Raw genomic sequence first — 17,875 nt, 5'->3', positions numbered from 1 at the left:
CTGCTGCTGCCCCAAAAAGCACTGGCTGGCTTTGCTCACACAATCACAGTTGTGGTGGCATTTCTACCACACCACAGGACAGCGATGTTTTCCCTCTTCTCCTGGAAATACCTACAGCACTTGTGGGTAGCAAGGCAAACATGAGTCTCTTTTAGTGGCCCTTGAAATTGGACATGTGAAATGAGGCACACAAAGCCACAGGCCAGCTGAACCTGGCATCTCTGAATGGGTCTTTACATTCTTCCCAGGAAGATGAATGGCAATCACTATTTTGGCAGGGAGGAAAGTGCATCAGCTAGCAATTTGCTGTAGAAAATGTGCTTTCTGCTCCTCTCACAGCCAAAACTCCTACCCATTTCTTGGAAGTCCTTCTTAGATAAGGACCGTGTTCAGCTGAGTGACAGTGAAGCCAAATGGCAATGCCGCAATCAATTGTCCTGTACACAATCTCCTTCATCCACGTGGAAGGTTACTCACGGGCACACAAGAGGACGGAAGAAACCCAAATGCATCGTTGGACATAATAAAGTCAGACGTGTTGAGGGATGAAGAAATCTTGCAGAGATATGGAAAGCTGCCCTGAAAACCCAGTTCGGGGAGAGCCTGAGCTCTTTTGTGCTTCTAGGCCTGAAGATGCTCAGCACCTTTCCCAGATGCTCAGCAGGCAGTAGGATTGTGCCTGAATCTGGCTCTGGAAATGCCAGTGCCTCAACTGAGAGCTGTGGCAATGATTTCCATTGCATGGAGAGGGGCCACAAGAGTCCTGCAAGAGTCTTTCAGCAGAGCAAACAGCAGCCTGGAGGGTGAGCAATGCTGCATCTGGACCACTGCATGCTCATCCTTCACCACAATGCAGAGCTGCCATGGATCACTTTTTCCATTTCTCCTGTTGGATATGTTTTGGACAAGTTGTTCTAGGTGGCTTTGGATGGTGATCCAAGTAGGAAGCAGCCATTCGCCTGCTGTGATATCCTTACAACTAGTCCTAACTTCTCATTGCCTTTGGTTTGATTGGGGGTGTTTTATCTGTTTGTTTGATTGGTTTCTTTGGGTTGGTTTCTTTGTGTTTTTCTTTGTTTTGCTTGGAGTTTCTTTTCCTTTTTTAGAAATGACTGGTGAAGTTGGCACAAGCAAACTCCAGAAAACGTAAAGCAGGCTTGACTTTCCAGAAATTGCTTTTGGCTGGCTTTAGCTGCATTCCCCAGGATCACGATCAGCAGTAGATATTTGCAGGTTTTGCTCTGCATCCTCAGCCTGCCCAGGTGTTGTTCAGTGTTTCAGCAGTGGAGAAGACGATGGATATTTTGCTAAACCTCCTTTCAAACAACAGAACTTGGGTTAGCACGACAGAAAAGAAGAAAAGAAAATCTTCGCCAGTTAGAACAGAGCCAGAGTCCCACCATTTCCCCCTCCACTTCTCTTTCTTTTCTACATTTAGAGGTAAAGCTTCCATCTCCAAAAGCTTCCATCTCTCACTTCCTGATGTAGCCATTTGCTACCCTTTAGCCTTGACTGCCACGCATCGGACTGCTGTCCGTGTGGGGCTGGGGATGCTCAGCCTGGAAAGAGAAGGGGGCTGGCGAGGCCTCCCTGCAGCTCTAGGAAAGATGGGCACAGGGAGGAGAAGCCTTTCAACTGCAGGAGTGAGCTTGAAGTTGGATCTAATGAAGCTGCTCTTTTCCACTCCGGCTGCTGGGCCACTGGCCCAGGCTGTGCACAGAGGCTGGGGATGCTCCATCCTTGGCAACATCCAAGGCCAGCTGGGAGCGGGGCTCTGAGCAACCTATTCTAGGGGAAGATCGCTCCGCTTGGAACAAGATGGTCTTTAGGGTCCCTTCCAAGCCCAAGCACCCAGGGATTCCATCATTCATTCTACGGTCTCCGTTGTCCACTTCAGCCTGGGCCTGAACTCCTGGCGGTGATGTCACAGTGCACGCTCCAGCTAGAACTTCCAGCATCCAGCAACGGCCACAACACAACCCTTGGCTCCTTGTGCCAGCACGCTCTTCATTCACCCTGCTCCAAGCCTACCCCTGTCACCTTGTTGCCACCTGCTCCCTGATTCCCCCAGCAGTCCCCAAAGCTCCCCATCGCTTGGATTTTGCTCTCCATCCCTGCAGGATGTCTGCATTTGTTCCAAAAGAGCTATGGTACTATTCCACGGAGGCGGACACCCCGCAGCTGCCTGGCTGGGCTGGAGCTCTGTGGGACAGGCTGGGAAATTTTGCTACCTCTGCAGGCTGGCACAGACGGAGAGGAGGAGACGGACGTCGATACACAGACTGATAGAGAAGAAGCCATGGAAGTGGACGGAGAGGATACTGGAGAGCAAGAGATGGATGTGGATATGTACGAGACAGAGGAAGAGATGGAGGTGGAAACGAAAGATTATGTTGAAGAGATGGATATTGATCTAAAAGACAAGGAGCAAGACATGGTCTTGGGATGAAGACCGATGCCAGCAGCAGAACAGGCAGGTGCTCCCCACAGGCAGAGTGGGGCCCCTGCTGCCAGCCTGGGGCCGGGCTGGGCACTTCCTGCTCAGGGACACGCTAGCCCATGCACTGGATTCTGCTGGCCATCCCTGGCCTGGCCTGGGCTTGCTGTGGGCCACACAAGCCCTGTTCCAGTGCCTGGGCCACAGCCCCCAGCCAGGCTCCCTTCTGGCAGCAGAGTCCCACTGGGCCAGTGTCCCAGCCCAGCAGCACATGGAACACCCTTCCGTGCCTGACTGCACTGACCGTGCTACTTGTTTTTCTTGCAGGACTTAGGGACATCACAGACACAGATGCCACCCTGCTGTACATACGTTTTACAGTTGTTGTGTTCAGGATAGAGGTTTTAGAGTTTGTTTAAGTTGTCTGTAAATACGTTTCATAGAGTTTTGTTAGAGCTGTTCTCAGGTAAATAGGTTCTATAGTTTGTTGTTGTTGTTGTGGTTGTTGTTGTTGTTGTTGTTACCAATATTCTTACAGTGTAAATATGTGGTGTAGTTCATTCTTGTTCCTTTTCTTCTACAGATAAACAGTCTTTGATTTTCACACCCCAGTTCTCTTTGCATTTTCTTCGGGCACATTTGCAAAGCTGTGGGTTGTTTCGGGAACAATGTTTGCAGGACTCTAAAAAGAGTATCACAACCGCTCTGCCACACTCTCAGCTGCTGCTGCTGCCCCAAAAAGCACTGGCTGGCTTTGCTCACACAATCACAGTTGTGGTGGCATTTCTACCACACCACAGGACAGCGATGTTTTCCCTCTTCTCCTGGAAATACCTACAGCACTTGTGGGTAGCAAGGCAAACATGAGCCTCTTTTAGTGGCCCTTGAAATTGGACATGTGAAATGAGGCACACAAAGCCACAGGCCAGCTGAACCTGGCATCTCTGAATGGGTCTTTACATTCTTCCCAGGAAGATGAATGGCAATCACTATTTTGGCAGGGAGGAAAGTGCATCAGCTAGCAATTTGCTGTAGAAAATGTGCTTTCTGCTCCTCTCACAGCCAAAACTCCTTCCCATTTCTTGGAAGTCCTTCTTAGATAAGGACCGTGTTCAACTGAGTGACAGTGAAGCCAAATGGCAATGCCGCAATCAATTGTCCTGTACACAATCTCCTTCATCCACGTGGAAGGTTACTCACGGGCACACAAGAGGACGGAAGAAACCCAAATGCATCGTTGGACATAATAAAGTCAGACGTGTTGAGGGATGAAGAAATCTTGCAGAGATATGGAAAGCTGCCCTGAAAACCCAGTTCGGGGAGAGCCTGAGCTCTTTTGTGCTTCTAGGCCTGAAGATGCTCAGCAGCTTTCCCAGATGCTCAGCAGGCAGTAGGATTGTGCCTGAATCTGGCTCTGGAAATGCCAGTGCCTCAACTGAGAGCTGTGGCAAGGATTTCCATTGCATGGAGAGGGGCCACAAGAGTCCTGCAAGAGTCTTTCAGCAGAGCAAACAGCAGCCTGGAGGGTGGGCAATGCTGCATCTGGACCACTGCATGCTCATCCTTCACCACAATGCAGAGCTGCCATGGATCACTTTTTCCATTTGTCCTGTTGGATATGTTTTGGACAAGTTGTTCTAGGTGGCTTTGGATGGTGATCCAAGTAGGAAGCAGCCATTCGCCTGCTGTGATATCCTTACAACTAGTCCTAACTTCTCATTGCCTTTGGTTTGATTGGGGGTGTTTTATCTGTTTGTTTGATTGGTTTCTTTGGGTTGGTTTCTTTGTGTTTTTCTTTGTTTTGCTTGGAGTTTCTTTTCCTTTTTTAGAAATGACTGGTGAAGTTGGCACAACCAAACTCCAGAAAACGTAAAGCAGGCTTGACTTTCCAGAAATTGCTTTTGGCTGGCTTTAGCTGCATTCCCCAGGATCACGATCAGCAGTAGATATTTGCAGGTTTTGCTCTGCATCCTCAGCCTGCCCAGGTGTTGTTCAGTGTTTCAGCAGTGGAGAAGACGATGGATATTTTGCTAAACCTCCTTTCAAACAACAAAACTTGGGTTAGCACGACAGAAAAGAAGAAAAGAAAATCTTCGCCAGTTAGAACAGAGCCAGAGTCCCACCATTTCCCCCTCCACTTCTCTTTCTTTTCTACATTTAGAGGTAAAGCTTCCATCTCCAAAAGCTTCCATCTCTCACTTCCTGATGTAGCCATTTGCTACCCTTTAGCCTTGACTGCCACGCATCGGACTGCTGTCCGTGTGGGGCTGGGGATGCTCAGCCTGGAAAGAGAAGGGGGCTGGCGAGGCCTCCCTGCAGCTCTAGGAAAGATGGGCACAGGGAGGAGAAGCCTTTCAACTGCAGGAGTGAGCTTGAAGTTGGATCTAATGAAGCTGCTCTTTTCCACTCCGGCTGCTGGGCCACTGGCCCAGGCTGTGCACAGAGGCTGGGGATGCTCCATCCTTGGCAACATCCAAGGCCAGCTGGGAGCGGGGCTCTGAGCAACCTATTCTAGGGGAAGATCGCTCCGCTTGGAACAAGATGGTCTTTAGGGTCCCTTCCAAGCCCAAGCACCCAGGGATTCCATCATTCATTCTACGGTCTCCGTTGTCCACTTCAGCCTGGGCCTGAACTCCTGGCGGTGATGTCACAGTGCACGCTCCAGCTAGAACTTCCAGCATCCAGCAACGGCCACAACACAACCCTTGGCTCCTTGTGCCAGCACGCTCTTCATTCACCCTGCTCCAAGCCTACCCCTGTCACCTTGTTGCCACCTGCTCCCTGATTCCCCCAGCAGTCCCCAAAGCTCCCCATCGCTTGGATTTTGCTCTCCATCCCTGCAGGATGTCTGCATTTGTTCCAAAAGAGCTATGGTACTATTCCACGGAGGCGGACACCCCGCAGCTGCCTGGCTGGGCTGGAGCTCTGTGGGACAGGCTGGGAAATTTTGCTACCTCTGCAGGCTGGCACAGACGGAGAGGAGGAGACGGACGTCGATACACAGACTGATAGAGAAGAAGCCATGGAAGTGGACGGAGAGGATACTGGAGAGCAAGAGATGGATGTGGATATGTACGAGACAGAGGAAGAGATGGAGGTGGAAACGAAAGATTATGTTGAAGAGATGGATATTGATCTAAAAGACAAGGAGCAAGACATGGTCTTGGGATGAAGACCGATGCCAGCAGCAGAACAGGCAGGTGCTCCCCACAGGCAGAGTGGGGCCCCTGCTGCCAGCCTGGGGCCGGGCTGGGCACTTCCTGCTCAGGGACACGCTAGCCCATGCACTGGATTCTGCTGGCCATCCCTGGCCTGGCCTGGGCTTGCTGTGGGCCACACAAGCCCTGTTCCAGTGCCTGGGCCACAGCCCCCAGCCAGGCTCCCTTCTGGCAGCAGAGTCCCACTGGGCCAGTGTCCCAGCCCAGCAGCACATGGAACACCCTTCCGTGCCTGACTGCACTGACCGTGCTACTTGTTTTTCTTGCAGGACTTAGGGACATCACAGACACAGATGCCACCCTGCTGTACATACGTTTTACAGTTGTTGTGTTCAGGATAGAGGTTTTAGAGTTTGTTTAAGTTGTCTGTAAATACGTTTCATAGAGTTTTGTTAGATCTCTTCTCAGGTAAATAGGTTCTATAGTTTGTTGTTGTTGTTGTGGTTGTTGTTGTTGTTGTTGTTACCAATATTCTTACAGTGTAAATATGTGGTGTAGTTCATTCTTGTTCCTTTTCTTCTACAGATAAACAGTCTTTGATTTTCACACCCCAGTTCTCTTTGCATTTTCTTCGGGCACATTTGCAAAGCTGTGGGTTGTTTCGGGAACAATGTTTGCAGGACTCTAAAAAGAGTATCACAACCGCTCTGCCACACTCTCAGCTGCTGCTGCTGCCCCAAAAAGCACTGGCTGGCTTTGCTCACACAATCACAGTTGTGGTGGCATTTCTACCACACCACAGGACAGCGATGTTTTCCCTCTTCTCCTGGAAATACCTACAGCACTTGTGGGTAGCAAGGCAAACATGAGCCTCTTTTAGTGGCCCTTGAAATTGGACATGTGAAATGAGGCACACAAAGCCACAGGCCAGCTGAACCTGGCATCTCTGAATGGGTCTTTACATTCTTCCCAGGAAGATGAATGGCAATCACTATTTTGGCAGGGAGGAAAGTGCATCAGCTAGCAATTTGCTGTAGAAAATGTGCTTTCTGCTCCTCTCACAGCCAAAACTCCTTCCCATTTCTTGGAAGTCCTTCTTAGATAAGGACCGTGTTCAACTGAGTGACAGTGAAGCCAAATGGCAATGCCGCAATCAATTGTCCTGTACACAATCTCCTTCATCCACGTGGAAGGTTACTCACGGGCACACAAGAGGACGGAAGAAACCCAAATGCATCGTTGGACATAATAAAGTCAGACGTGTTGAGGGATGAAGAAATCTTGCAGAGATATGGAAAGCTGCCCTGAAAACCCAGTTCGGGGAGAGCCTGAGCTCTTTTGTGCTTCTAGGCCTGAAGATGCTCAGCAGCTTTCCCAGATGCTCAGCAGGCAGTAGGATTGTGCCTGAATCTGGCTCTGGAAATGCCAGTGCCTCAACTGAGAGCTGTGGCAAGGATTTCCATTGCATGGAGAGGGGCCACAAGAGTCCTGCAAGAGTCTTTCAGCAGAGCAAACAGCAGCCTGGAGGGTGGGCAATGCTGCATCTGGACCACTGCATGCTCATCCTTCACCACAATGCAGAGCTGCCATGGATCACTTTTTCCATTTGTCCTGTTGGATATGTTTTGGAGAAGTTGTTCTAGGTGGCTTTGGATGGTGATCCAAGTAGGAAGCAGCCATTCGCCTGCTGTGATATCCTTACAACTAGTCCTAACTTCTCATTGCCTTTGGTTTGATTGGGGGTGTTTTATCTGTTTGTTTGATTGGTTTCTTTGGGTTGGTTTCTTTGTGTTTTTCTTTGTTTTGCTTGGAGTTTCTTTTCCTTTTTTAGAAATGACTGGTGAAGTTGGCACAAGCAAACTCCAGAAAACGTAAAGCAGGCTTGACTTTCCAGAAATTGCTTTTGGCTGGCTTTAGCTGCATTCCCCAGGATCACGATCAGCAGTAGATATTTGCAGGTTTTGCTCTGCATCCTCAGCCTGCCCAGGTGTTGTTCAGTGTTTCAGCAGTGGAGAAGACGATGGATATTTTGCTAAACCTCCTTTCAAACAACAAAACTTGGGTTAGCACGACAGAAAAGAAGAAAAGAAAATCTTCGCCAGTTAGAACAGAGCCAGAGTCCCACCATTTCCCCCTCCACTTCTCTTTCTTTTCTACATTTAGAGGTAAAGCTTCCATCTCCAAAAGCTTCCATCTCTCACTTCCTGATGTAGCCATTTGCTACCCTTTAGCCTTGACTGCCACGCATCGGACTGCTGTCCGTGTGGGGCTGGGGATGCTCAGCCTGGAAAGAGAAGGGGGCTGGCGAGGCCTCCCTGCAGCTCTAGGAAAGATGGGCACAGGGAGGAGAAGCCTTTCAACTGCAGGAGTGAGCTTGAAGTTGGATCTAATGAAGCTGCTCTTTTCCACTCCGGCTGCTGGGCCACTGGCCCAGGCTGTGCACAGAGGCTGGGGATGCTCCATCCTTGGCAACATCCAAGGCCAGCTGGGAGCGGGGCTCTGAGCAACCTATTCTAGGGGAAGATCGCTCCGCTTGGAACAAGATGGTCTTTAGGGTCCCTTCCAAGCCCAAGCACCCAGGGATTCCATCATTCATTCTACGGTCTCCGTTGTCCACTTCAGCCTGGGCCTGAACTCCTGGCGGTGATGTCACAGTGCACGCTCCAGCTAGAACTTCCAGCATCCAGCAACGGCCACAACACAACCCTTGGCTCCTTGTGCCAGCACGCTCTTCATTCACCCTGCTCCAAGCCTACCCCTGTCACCTTGTTGCCACCTGCTCCCTGATTCCCCCAGCAGTCCCCAAAGCTCCCCATCGCTTGGATTTTGCTCTCCATCCCTGCAGGATGTCTGCATTTGTTCCAAAAGAGCTATGGTACTATTCCACGGAGGCGGACACCCCGCAGCTGCCTGGCTGGGCTGGAGCTCTGTGGGACAGGCTGGGAAATTTTGCTACCTCTGCAGGCTGGCACAGACGGAGAGGAGGAGACGGACGTCGATACACAGACTGATAGAGAAGAAGCCATGGAAGTGGACGGAGAGGATACTGGAGAGCAAGAGATGGATGTGGATATGTACGAGACAGAGGAAGAGATGGAGGTGGAAACGAAAGATTATGTTGAAGAGATGGATATTGATCTAAAAGACAAGGAGCAAGACATGGTCTTGGGATGAAGACCGATGCCAGCAGCAGAACAGGCAGGTGCTCCCCACAGGCAGAGTGGGGCCCCTGCTGCCAGCCTGGGGCCGGGCTGGGCACTTCCTGCTCAGGGACACGCTAGCCCATGCACTGGATTCTGCTGGCCATCCCTGGCCTGGCCTGGGCTTGCTGTGGGCCACACAAGCCCTGTTCCAGTGCCTGGGCCACAGCCCCCAGCCAGGCTCCCTTCTGGCAGCAGAGTCCCACTGGGCCAGTGTCCCAGCCCAGCAGCACATGGAACACCCTTCCGTGCCTGACTGCACTGACCGTGCTACTTGTTTTTCTTGCAGGACTTAGGGACATCACAGACACAGATGCCACCCTGCTGTACATACGTTTTACAGTTGTTGTGTTCAGGATAGAGGTTTTAGAGTTTGTTTAAGTTGTCTGTAAATACGTTTCATAGAGTTTTGTTAGATCTCTTCTCAGGTAAATAGGTTCTATAGTTTGTTGTTGTTGTTGTGGTTGTTGTTGTTGTTGTTGTTACCAATATTCTTACAGTGTAAATATGTGGTGTAGTTCATTCTTGTTCCTTTTCTTCTACAGATAAACAGTCTTTGATTTTCACACCCCAGTTCTCTTTGCATTTTCTTCGGGCACATTTGCAAAGCTGTGGGTTGTTTCGGGAACAATGTTTGCAGGACTCTAAAAAGAGTATCACAACCGCTCTGCCACACTCTCAGCTGCTGCTGCTGCCCCAAAAAGCACTGGCTGGCTTTGCTCACACAATCACAGTTGTGGTGGCATTTCTACCACACCACAGGACAGCGATGTTTTCCCTCTTCTCCTGGAAATACCTACAGCACTTGTGGGTAGCAAGGCAAACATGAGTCTCTTTTAGTGGCCCTTGAAATTGGACATGTGAAATGAGGCACACAAAGCCACAGGCCAGCTGAACCTGGCATCTCTGAATGGGTCTTTACATTCTTCCCAGGAAGATGAATGGCAATCACTATTTTGGCAGGGAGGAAAGTGCATCAGCTAGCAATTTGCTGTAGAAAATGTGCTTTCTGCTCCTCTCACAGCCAAAACTCCTACCCATTTCTTGGAAGTCCTTCTTAGATAAGGACCGTGTTCAGCTGAGTGACAGTGAAGCCAAATGGCAATGCCGCAATCAATTGTCCTGTACACAATCTCCTTCATCCACGTGGAAGGTTACTCACGGGCACACAAGAGGACGGAAGAAACCCAAATGCATCGTTGGACATAATAAAGTCAGACGTGTTGAGGGATGAAGAAATCTTGCAGAGATATGGAAAGCTGCCCTGAAAACCCAGTTCGGGGAGAGCCTGAGCTCTTTTGTGCTTCTAGGCCTGAAGATGCTCAGCACCTTTCCCAGATGCTCAGCAGGCAGTAGGATTGTGCCTGAATCTGGCTCTGGAAATGCCAGTGCCTCAACTGAGAGCTGTGGCAATGATTTCCATTGCATGGAGAGGGGCCACAAGAGTCCTGCAAGAGTCTTTCAGCAGAGCAAACAGCAGCCTGGAGGGTGAGCAATGCTGCATCTGGACCACTGCATGCTCATCCTTCACCACAATGCAGAGCTGCCATGGATCACTTTTTCCATTTGTCCTGTTGGATATGTTTTGGACAAGTTGTTCTAGGTGGCTTTGGATGGTGATCCAAGTAGGAAGCAGCCATTCGCCTGCTGTGATATCCTTACAACTAGTCCTAACTTCTCATTGCCTTTGGTTTGATTGGGGGTGTTTTATCTGTTTGTTTGATTGGTTTCTTTGGGTTGGTTTCTTTGTGTTTTTCTCTGTTTTGCTTGGAGTTTCTTTTCCTTTTTTAGAAATGACTGGTGAAGTTGGCACAACCAAACTCCAGAAAACGTAAAGCAGGCTTGACTTTCCAGAAATTGCTTTTGGCTGGCTTTAGCTGCATTCCCCAGGATCACGATCAGCAGTAGATATTTGCAGGTTTTGCTCTGCATCCTCAGCCTGCCCAGGTGTTGTTCAGTGTTTCAGCAGTGGAGAAGACGATGGATATTTTGCTAAACCTCCTTTCAAACAACAAAACTTGGGTTAGCACGACAGAAAAGAAGAAAAGAAAATCTTCGCCAGTTAGAACAGAGCCAGAGTCCCACCATTTCCCCCTCCACTTCTCTTTCTTTTCTACATTTAGAGGTAAAGCTTCCATCTCCAAAAGCTTCCATCTCTCACTTCCTGATGTAGCCATTTGCTACCCTTTAGCCTTGACTGCCACGCATCGGACTGCTGTCCGTGTGGGGCTGGGGATGCTCAGCCTGGAAAGAGAAGGGGGCTGGCGAGGCCTCCCTGCAGCTCTAGGAAAGATGGGCACAGGGAGGAGAAGCCTTTCAACTGCAGGAGTGAGCTTGAAGTTGGATCTAATGAAGCTGCTCTTTTCCACTCCGGCTGCTGGGCCACTGGCCCAGGCTGTGCACAGAGGCTGGGGATGCTCCATCCTTGGCAACATCCAAGGCCAGCTGGGAGCGGGGCTCTGAGCAACCTATTCTAGGGGAAGATCGCTCCGCTTGGAACAAGATGGTCTTTAGGGTCCCTTCCAAGCCCAAGCACCCAGGGATTCCATCATTCATTCTACGGTCTCCGTTGTCCACTTCAGCCTGGGCCTGAACTCTTGGCGGTGATGTCACAGTGCACGCTCCAGCTAGAACTTCCAGCATCCAGCAACGGCCACAACACAACCCTTGGCTCCTTGTGCCAGCACGCTCTTCATTCACCCTGCTCCAAGCCTACCCCTGTCACCTTGTTGCCACCTGCTCCCTGATTCCCCCAGCAGTCCCCAAAGCTCCCCATCGCTTGGATTTTGCTCTCCATCCCTGCAGGATGTCTGCATTTGTTCCAAAAGAGCTATGGTACTATTCCACGGAGGCGGACACCCCGCAGCTGCCTGGCTGGGCTGGAGCTCTGTGGGACAGGCTGGGAAATTTTGCTACCTCTGCAGGCTGGCACAGACGGAGAGGAGGAGACGGACGTCGATACACAGACTGATAGAGAAGAAGCCATGGAAGTGGACGGAGAGGATACTGGAGAGCAAGAGATGGATGTGGATATGTACGAGACAGAGGAAGAGATGGAGGTGGAAACGAAAGATTATGTTGAAGAGATGGATATTGATCTAAAAGACAAGGAGGAAGACATGGTCTTGGGATGAAGACCGATGCCAGCAGCAGAACAGGCAGGTGCTCCCCACAGGCAGAGTGGGGCCCCTGCTGCCAGCCTGGGGCCGGGCTGGGCACTTCCTGCTCAGGGACACGCTAGCCCATGCACTGGATTCTGCTGGCCATCCCTGGCCTGGCCTGGGCTTGCTGTGGGCCACACAAGCCCTGTTCCAGTGCCTGGGCCACAGCCCCCAGCCAGGCTCCCTTCTGGCAGCAGAGTCCCACTGGGCCAGTGTCCCAGCCCGGCAGCACATGGAACACCCTTCCGTGCCTGACTGCACTGACCGTGCTACTTGTTTTTCTTCCAGGACTTAGGGACATCACAGACACAGATGCCACCCTGCTGTACATACGTTTTACAGTTGTTGTGTTCAGGATAGAGGTTTTAGAGTTTGTTTAAGTTGTCTGTAAATACGTTTCATAGAGTTTTGTTAGATCTCTTCTCAGGTAAATAGGTTCTATAGTTTGTTGTTGTTGTTGTGGTTGTTGTTGTTGTTGTTACCAATATTCTTACAGTGTAAATATGTGGTGTAGTTCATTCTTGTTCCTTTTCTTCTACAGATAAACAGTCTTTGATTTTCACACCCCAGTTCTCTTTGCATTTTCTTCGGGCACATTTGCAAAGCTGTGGGTTGTTTCGGGAACAATGTTTGCAGGACTCTAAAAAGAGTATCACAACCGCTCTGCCACACTCTCAGCTGCTGCTGCTGCCCCAAAAAGCACTGGCTGGCTTTGCTCACACAATCACAGTTGTGGTGGCATTTCTACCACACCACAGGACAGCGATGTTTTCCCTCTTCTCCTGGAAATACCTACAGCACTTGTGGGTAGCAAGGCAAACATGAGTCTCTTTTAGTGGCCCTTGAAATTGGACATGTGAAATGAGGCACACAAAGCCACAGGCCAGCTGAACCTGGCATCTCTGAATGGGTCTTTACATTCTTCCCAGGAAGATGAATGGCAATCACTATTTTGGCAGGGAGGAAAGTGCATCAGCTAGCAATTTGCTGTAGAAAATGTGCTTTCTGCTCCTCTCACAGCCAAAACTCCTACCCATTTCTTGGAAGTCCTTCTTAGATAAGGACCGTGTTCAGCTGAGTGACAGTGAAGCCAAATGGCAATGCCGCAATCAATTGTCCTGTACACAATCTCCTTCATCCACGTGGAAGGTTACTCACGGGCACACAAGAGGACGGAAGAAACCCAAATGCATCGTTGGACATAATAAAGTCAGACGTGTTGAGGGATGAAGAAATCTTGCAGAGATATGGAAAGCTGCCCTGAAAACCCAGTTCGGGGAGAGCCTGAGCTCTTTTGTGCTTCTAGGCCTGAAGATGCTCAGCACCTTTCCCAGATGCTCAGCAGGCAGTAGGATTGTGCCTGAATCTGGCTCTGGAAATGCCAGTGCCTCAACTGAGAGCTGTGGCAAGGATTTCCATTGCATGGAGAGGGGCCACAAGAGTCCTGCAAGAGTCATTCAGCAGAGCAAACAGCAGCCTGGAGGGTGGGCAGTGCTGCATCTGGACCACTGCATGCTCATCCTTCACCACAATGCAGAGCTGCCATGGATCACTTTTTCCATTTGTCCTGTTGGATATGTTTTGGAGAAGTTGTTCTAGGTGGCTTTGGATGGTGATCCAAGTAGGAAGCAGCCATTCGCCTGCTGTGATATCCTTACAACTAGTCCTAACTTCTCATTGCCTTTGGTTTGATTGGGGGTGTTTTATCTGTTTGTTTGATTGGTTTCTTTGGGTTGGTTTCTTTGTGTTTTTCTTTGTTTTGCTTGGAGTTTCTTTTCCTTTTTTAGAAATGACTGGTGAAGTTGGCACAAGCAAACTCCAGAAAACGTAAAGCAGGCTTGACTTTCCAGAAATTGCTTTTGGCTGGCTTTAGCTGCATTCCCCAGGATCACGATCAGCAGTAGATATTTGCAGGTTTTGCTCTGCATCCTCAGCCTGCCCAGGTGTTGTTCAGTGTTTCAGCAGTGGAGAAGACGATGGATATTTTGCTAAACCTCCTTTCAAACAACAAAACTTGGGTTAGCACGACAGAAAAGAAGAAAAGAAAATCTTCGCCAGTTAGAACAGAGCCAGAGTCCCACCATTTCCCCCTCCACTTCTCTTTCTTTTCTACATTTAGAGGTAAAGCTTCCATCTCCAAAAGCTTCCATCTCTCACTTCCTGATGTAGCCATTTGCTACCCTTTAGCCTTGACTGCCACGCATCGGACTGCTGTCCGTGTGGGGCTGGGGATGCTCAGCCTGGAAAGAGAAGGGGGCTGGCGAGGCCTCCCTGCAGCTCTAGGAAAGATGGGCACAGGGAGGAGAAGCCTTTCAACTGCAGGAGTGAGCTTGAAGTTGGATCTAATGAAGCTGCTCTTTTCCACTCCGGCTGCTGGGCCACTGGCCCAGGCTGTGCACAGAGGCTGGGGATGCTCCATCCTTGGCAACATCCAAGGCCAGCTGGGAGCGGGGCTCTGAGCAACCTATTCTAGGGGAAGATCGCTCCGCTTGGAACAAGATGGTCTTTAGGGTCCCTTCCAAGCCCAAGCACCCAGGGATTCCATCATTCATTCTACGGTCTCCGTTGTCCACTTCAGCCTGGGCCTGAACTCCTGGCGGTGATGTCACAGTGCACGCTCCAGCTAGAACTTCCAGCATCCAGCAACGGCCACAACACAACCCTTGGCTCCTTGTGCCAGCACGCTCTTCATTCACCCTGCTCCAAGCCTACCCCTGTCACCTTGTTGCCACCTGCTCCCTGATTCCCCCAGCAGTCCCCAAAGCTCCCCATCGCTTGGATTTTGCTCTCCATCCCTGCAGGATGTCTGCATTTGTTCCAAAAGAGCTATGGTACTATTCCACGGAGGCGGACACCCCGCAGCTGCCTGGCTGGGCTGGAGCTCTGTGGGACAGGCTGGGAAATTTTGCTACCTCTGCAGGCTGGCACAGACGGAGAGGAGGAGACGGACGTCGATACACAGACTGATAGAGAAGAAGCCATGGAAGTGGACGGAGAGGATACTGGAGAGCAAGAGATGGATGTGGATATGTACGAGACAGAGGAAGAGATGGAGGTGGAAACGAAAGATTATGTTGAAGAGATGGATATTGATCTAAAAGACAAGGAGCAAGACATGGTCTTGGGATGAAGACCGATGCCAGCAGCAGAACAGGCAGGTGCTCCCCACAGGCAGAGTGGGGCCCCTGCTGCCAGCCTGGGGCCGGGCTGGGCACTTCCTGCTCAGGGACACGCTAGCCCATGCACTGGATTCTGCTGGCCATCCCTGGCCTGGCCTGGGCTTGCTGTGGGCCACACAAGCCCTGTTCCAGTGCCTGGGCCACAGCCCCCAGCCAGGCTCCCTTCTGGCAGCAGAGTCCCACTGGGCCAGTGTCCCAGCCCGGCAGCACATGGAACACCCTTCCGTGCCTGACTGCACTGACCGTGCTACTTGTTTTTCTTGCAGGACTTAGGGACATCACAGACACAGATGCCACCCTGCTGTACATACGTTTTACAGTTGTTGTGTTCAGGATAGAGGTTTTAGAGTTTGTTTAAGTTGTCTGTAAATACGTTTCATAGAGTTTTGTTAGATCTCTTCTCAGGTAAATAGGTTCTATAGTTTGTTGTTGTTGTTGTGGTTGTTGTTGTTGTTGTTACCAATATTCTTACAGTGTAAATATGTGGTGTAGTTCATTCTTGTTCCTTTTCTTCTACAGATAAACAGTCTTTGATTTTCACACCCCAGTTCTCTTTGCATTTTCTTCGGGCACATTTGCAAAGCTGTGGGTTGTTTCGGGAACAATGTTTGCAGGACTCTAAAAAGAGTATCACAACCGCTCTGCCACACTCTCAGCTGCTGCTGCTGCCCCAAAAAGCACTGGCTGGCTTTGCTCACACAATCACAGTTGTGGTGGCATTTCTACCACACCACAGGACAGCGATGTTTTCCCTCTTCTCCTGGAAATACCTACAGCACTTGTGGGTAGCAAGGCAAACATGAGTCTCTTTTAGTGGCCCTTGAAATTGGACATGTGAAATGAGGCACACAAAGCCACAGGCCAGCTGAACCTGGCATCTCTGAATGGGTCTTTACATTCTTCCCAGGAAGATGAATGGCAATCACTATTTTGGCAGGGAGGAAAGTGCATCAGCTAGCAATTTGCTGTAGAAAATGTGCTTTCTGCTCCTCTCACAGCCAAAACTCCTACCCATTTCTTGGAAGTCCTTCTTAGATAAGGACCGTGTTCAGCTGAGTGACAGTGAAGCCAAATGGCAATGCCGCAATCAATTGTCCTGTACACAATCTCCTTCATCCACGTGGAAGGTTACTCACGGGCACACAAGAGGACGGAAGAAACCCAAATGCATCGTTGGACATAATAAAGTCAGACGTGTTGAGGGATGAAGAAATCTTGCAGAGATATGGAAAGCTGCCCTGAAAACCCAGTTCGGGGAGAGCCTGAGCTCTTTTGTGCTTCTAGGCCTGAAGATGCTCAGCAGCTTTCCCAGATGCTCAGCAGGCAGTAGGATTGTGCCTGAATCTGGCTCTGGAAATGCCAGTGCCTCAACTGAGAGCTGTGGCAAGGATTTCCATTGCATGGAGAGGGGCCACAAGAGTCCTGCAAGAGTCTTTCAGCAGAGCAAACAGCAGCCTGGAGGGTGAGCAATGCTGCATCTGGACCACTGCATGCTCATCCTTCACCACAATGCAGAGCTGCCATGGATCACTTTTTCCATTTGTCCTGTTGGATATGTTTTGGACAAGTTGTTCTAGGTGGCTTTGGATGGTGATCCAAGTAGGAAGCAGCCATTCGCCTGCTGTGATATCCTTACAACTAGTCCTAACTTCTCATTGCCTTTGGTTTGATTGGGGGTGTTTTATCTGTTTGTTTGATTGGTTTCTTTGGGTTGGTTTCTTTGTGTTTTTCTCTCTTTTGCTTGGAGTTTCTTTTCCTTTTTTAGAAATGACTGGTGAAGTTGGCACAAGCAAACTCCAGAAAACGTAAAGCAGGCTTGACTTTCCAGAAATTGCTTTTGGCTGGCTTTAGCTGCATTCCCCAGGATCACGATCAGCAGTAGATATTTGCAGGTTTTGCTCTGCATCCTCAGCCTGCCCAGGTGTTGTTCAGTGTTTCAGCAGTGGAGAAGACGATGGATATTTTGCTAAACCTCCTTTCAAACAACAGAACTTGGGTTAGCACGACAGAAAAGAAGAAAAGAAAATCTTCGCCAGTTAGAACAGAGCCAGAGTCCCACCATTTCCCCCTCCACTTCTCTTTCTTTTCTACATTTAGAGGTAAAGCTTCCATCTCCAAAAGCTTCCATCTCTCACTTCCTGATGTAGCCATTTGCTACCCTTTAGCCTTGACTGCCACGCATCGGACTGCTGTCCGTGTGGGGCTGGGGATGCTCAGCCTGGAAAGAGAAGGGGGCTGGCGAGGCCTCCCTGCAGCTCTAGGAAAGATGGGCACAGGGAGGAGAAGCCTTTCAACTGCAGGAGTGAGCTTGAAGTTGGATCTAATGAAGCTGCTCTTTTCCACTCCGGCTGCTGGGCCACTGGCCCAGGCTGTGCACAGAGGCTGGGGATGCTCCATCCTTGGCAACATCCAAGGCCAGCTGGGAGCGGGGCTCTGAGCAACCTATTCTAGGGGAAGATCGCTCCGCTTGGAACAAGATGGTCTTTAGGGTCCCTTCCAAGCCCAAGCACCCAGGGATTCCATCATTCATTCTACGGTCTCCGTTGTCCACTTCAGCCTGGGCCTGAACTCCTGGCGGTGATGTCACAGTGCACGCTCCAGCTAGAACTTCCAGCATCCAGCAACGGCCACAACACAACCCTTGGCTCCTTGTGCCAGCACGCTCTTCATTCACCCTGCTCCAAGCCTACCCCTGTCACCTTGTTGCCACCTGCTCCCTGATTCCCCCAGCAGTCCCCAA

General features: G+C 50.2%; 2 long non-coding RNA genes across 2 annotated transcripts; both read left to right on the top strand.

Moving 5' to 3' along the window:
* The first annotated feature begins 2,239 nt into the window (after positions 1–2,239).
* On the top strand, positions 2,240–11,463 carry LOC147649970 (uncharacterized). The gene is made up of 4 exons (XR_015277249.1): positions 2,240–5,310; positions 5,400–5,633; positions 5,925–7,238; positions 10,399–11,463. It is a non-coding gene; the product is annotated as an uncharacterized LOC147649970 (long non-coding RNA).
* Positions 11,464–12,244: 781 nt separating this feature from the next.
* Positions 12,245–17,875, top strand: LOC147649969 (uncharacterized). Its single transcript, XR_015277248.1, has 3 exons — positions 12,245–14,787; positions 14,877–15,110; positions 15,402–17,875. It is a non-coding gene; the product is annotated as an uncharacterized LOC147649969 (long non-coding RNA).

Source organism: Cyanistes caeruleus, chromosome 17 (genome assembly GCF_971803275.1).
Source record: "Cyanistes caeruleus chromosome 17, bCyaCae1.hap1.1, whole genome shotgun sequence".
NCBI lineage: Eukaryota > Metazoa > Chordata > Aves > Passeriformes > Paridae > Cyanistes > Cyanistes caeruleus.
Note: the sequence above shows the minus strand (reverse complement) of the source record. Positions and strands in the feature narration are given on the sequence as shown.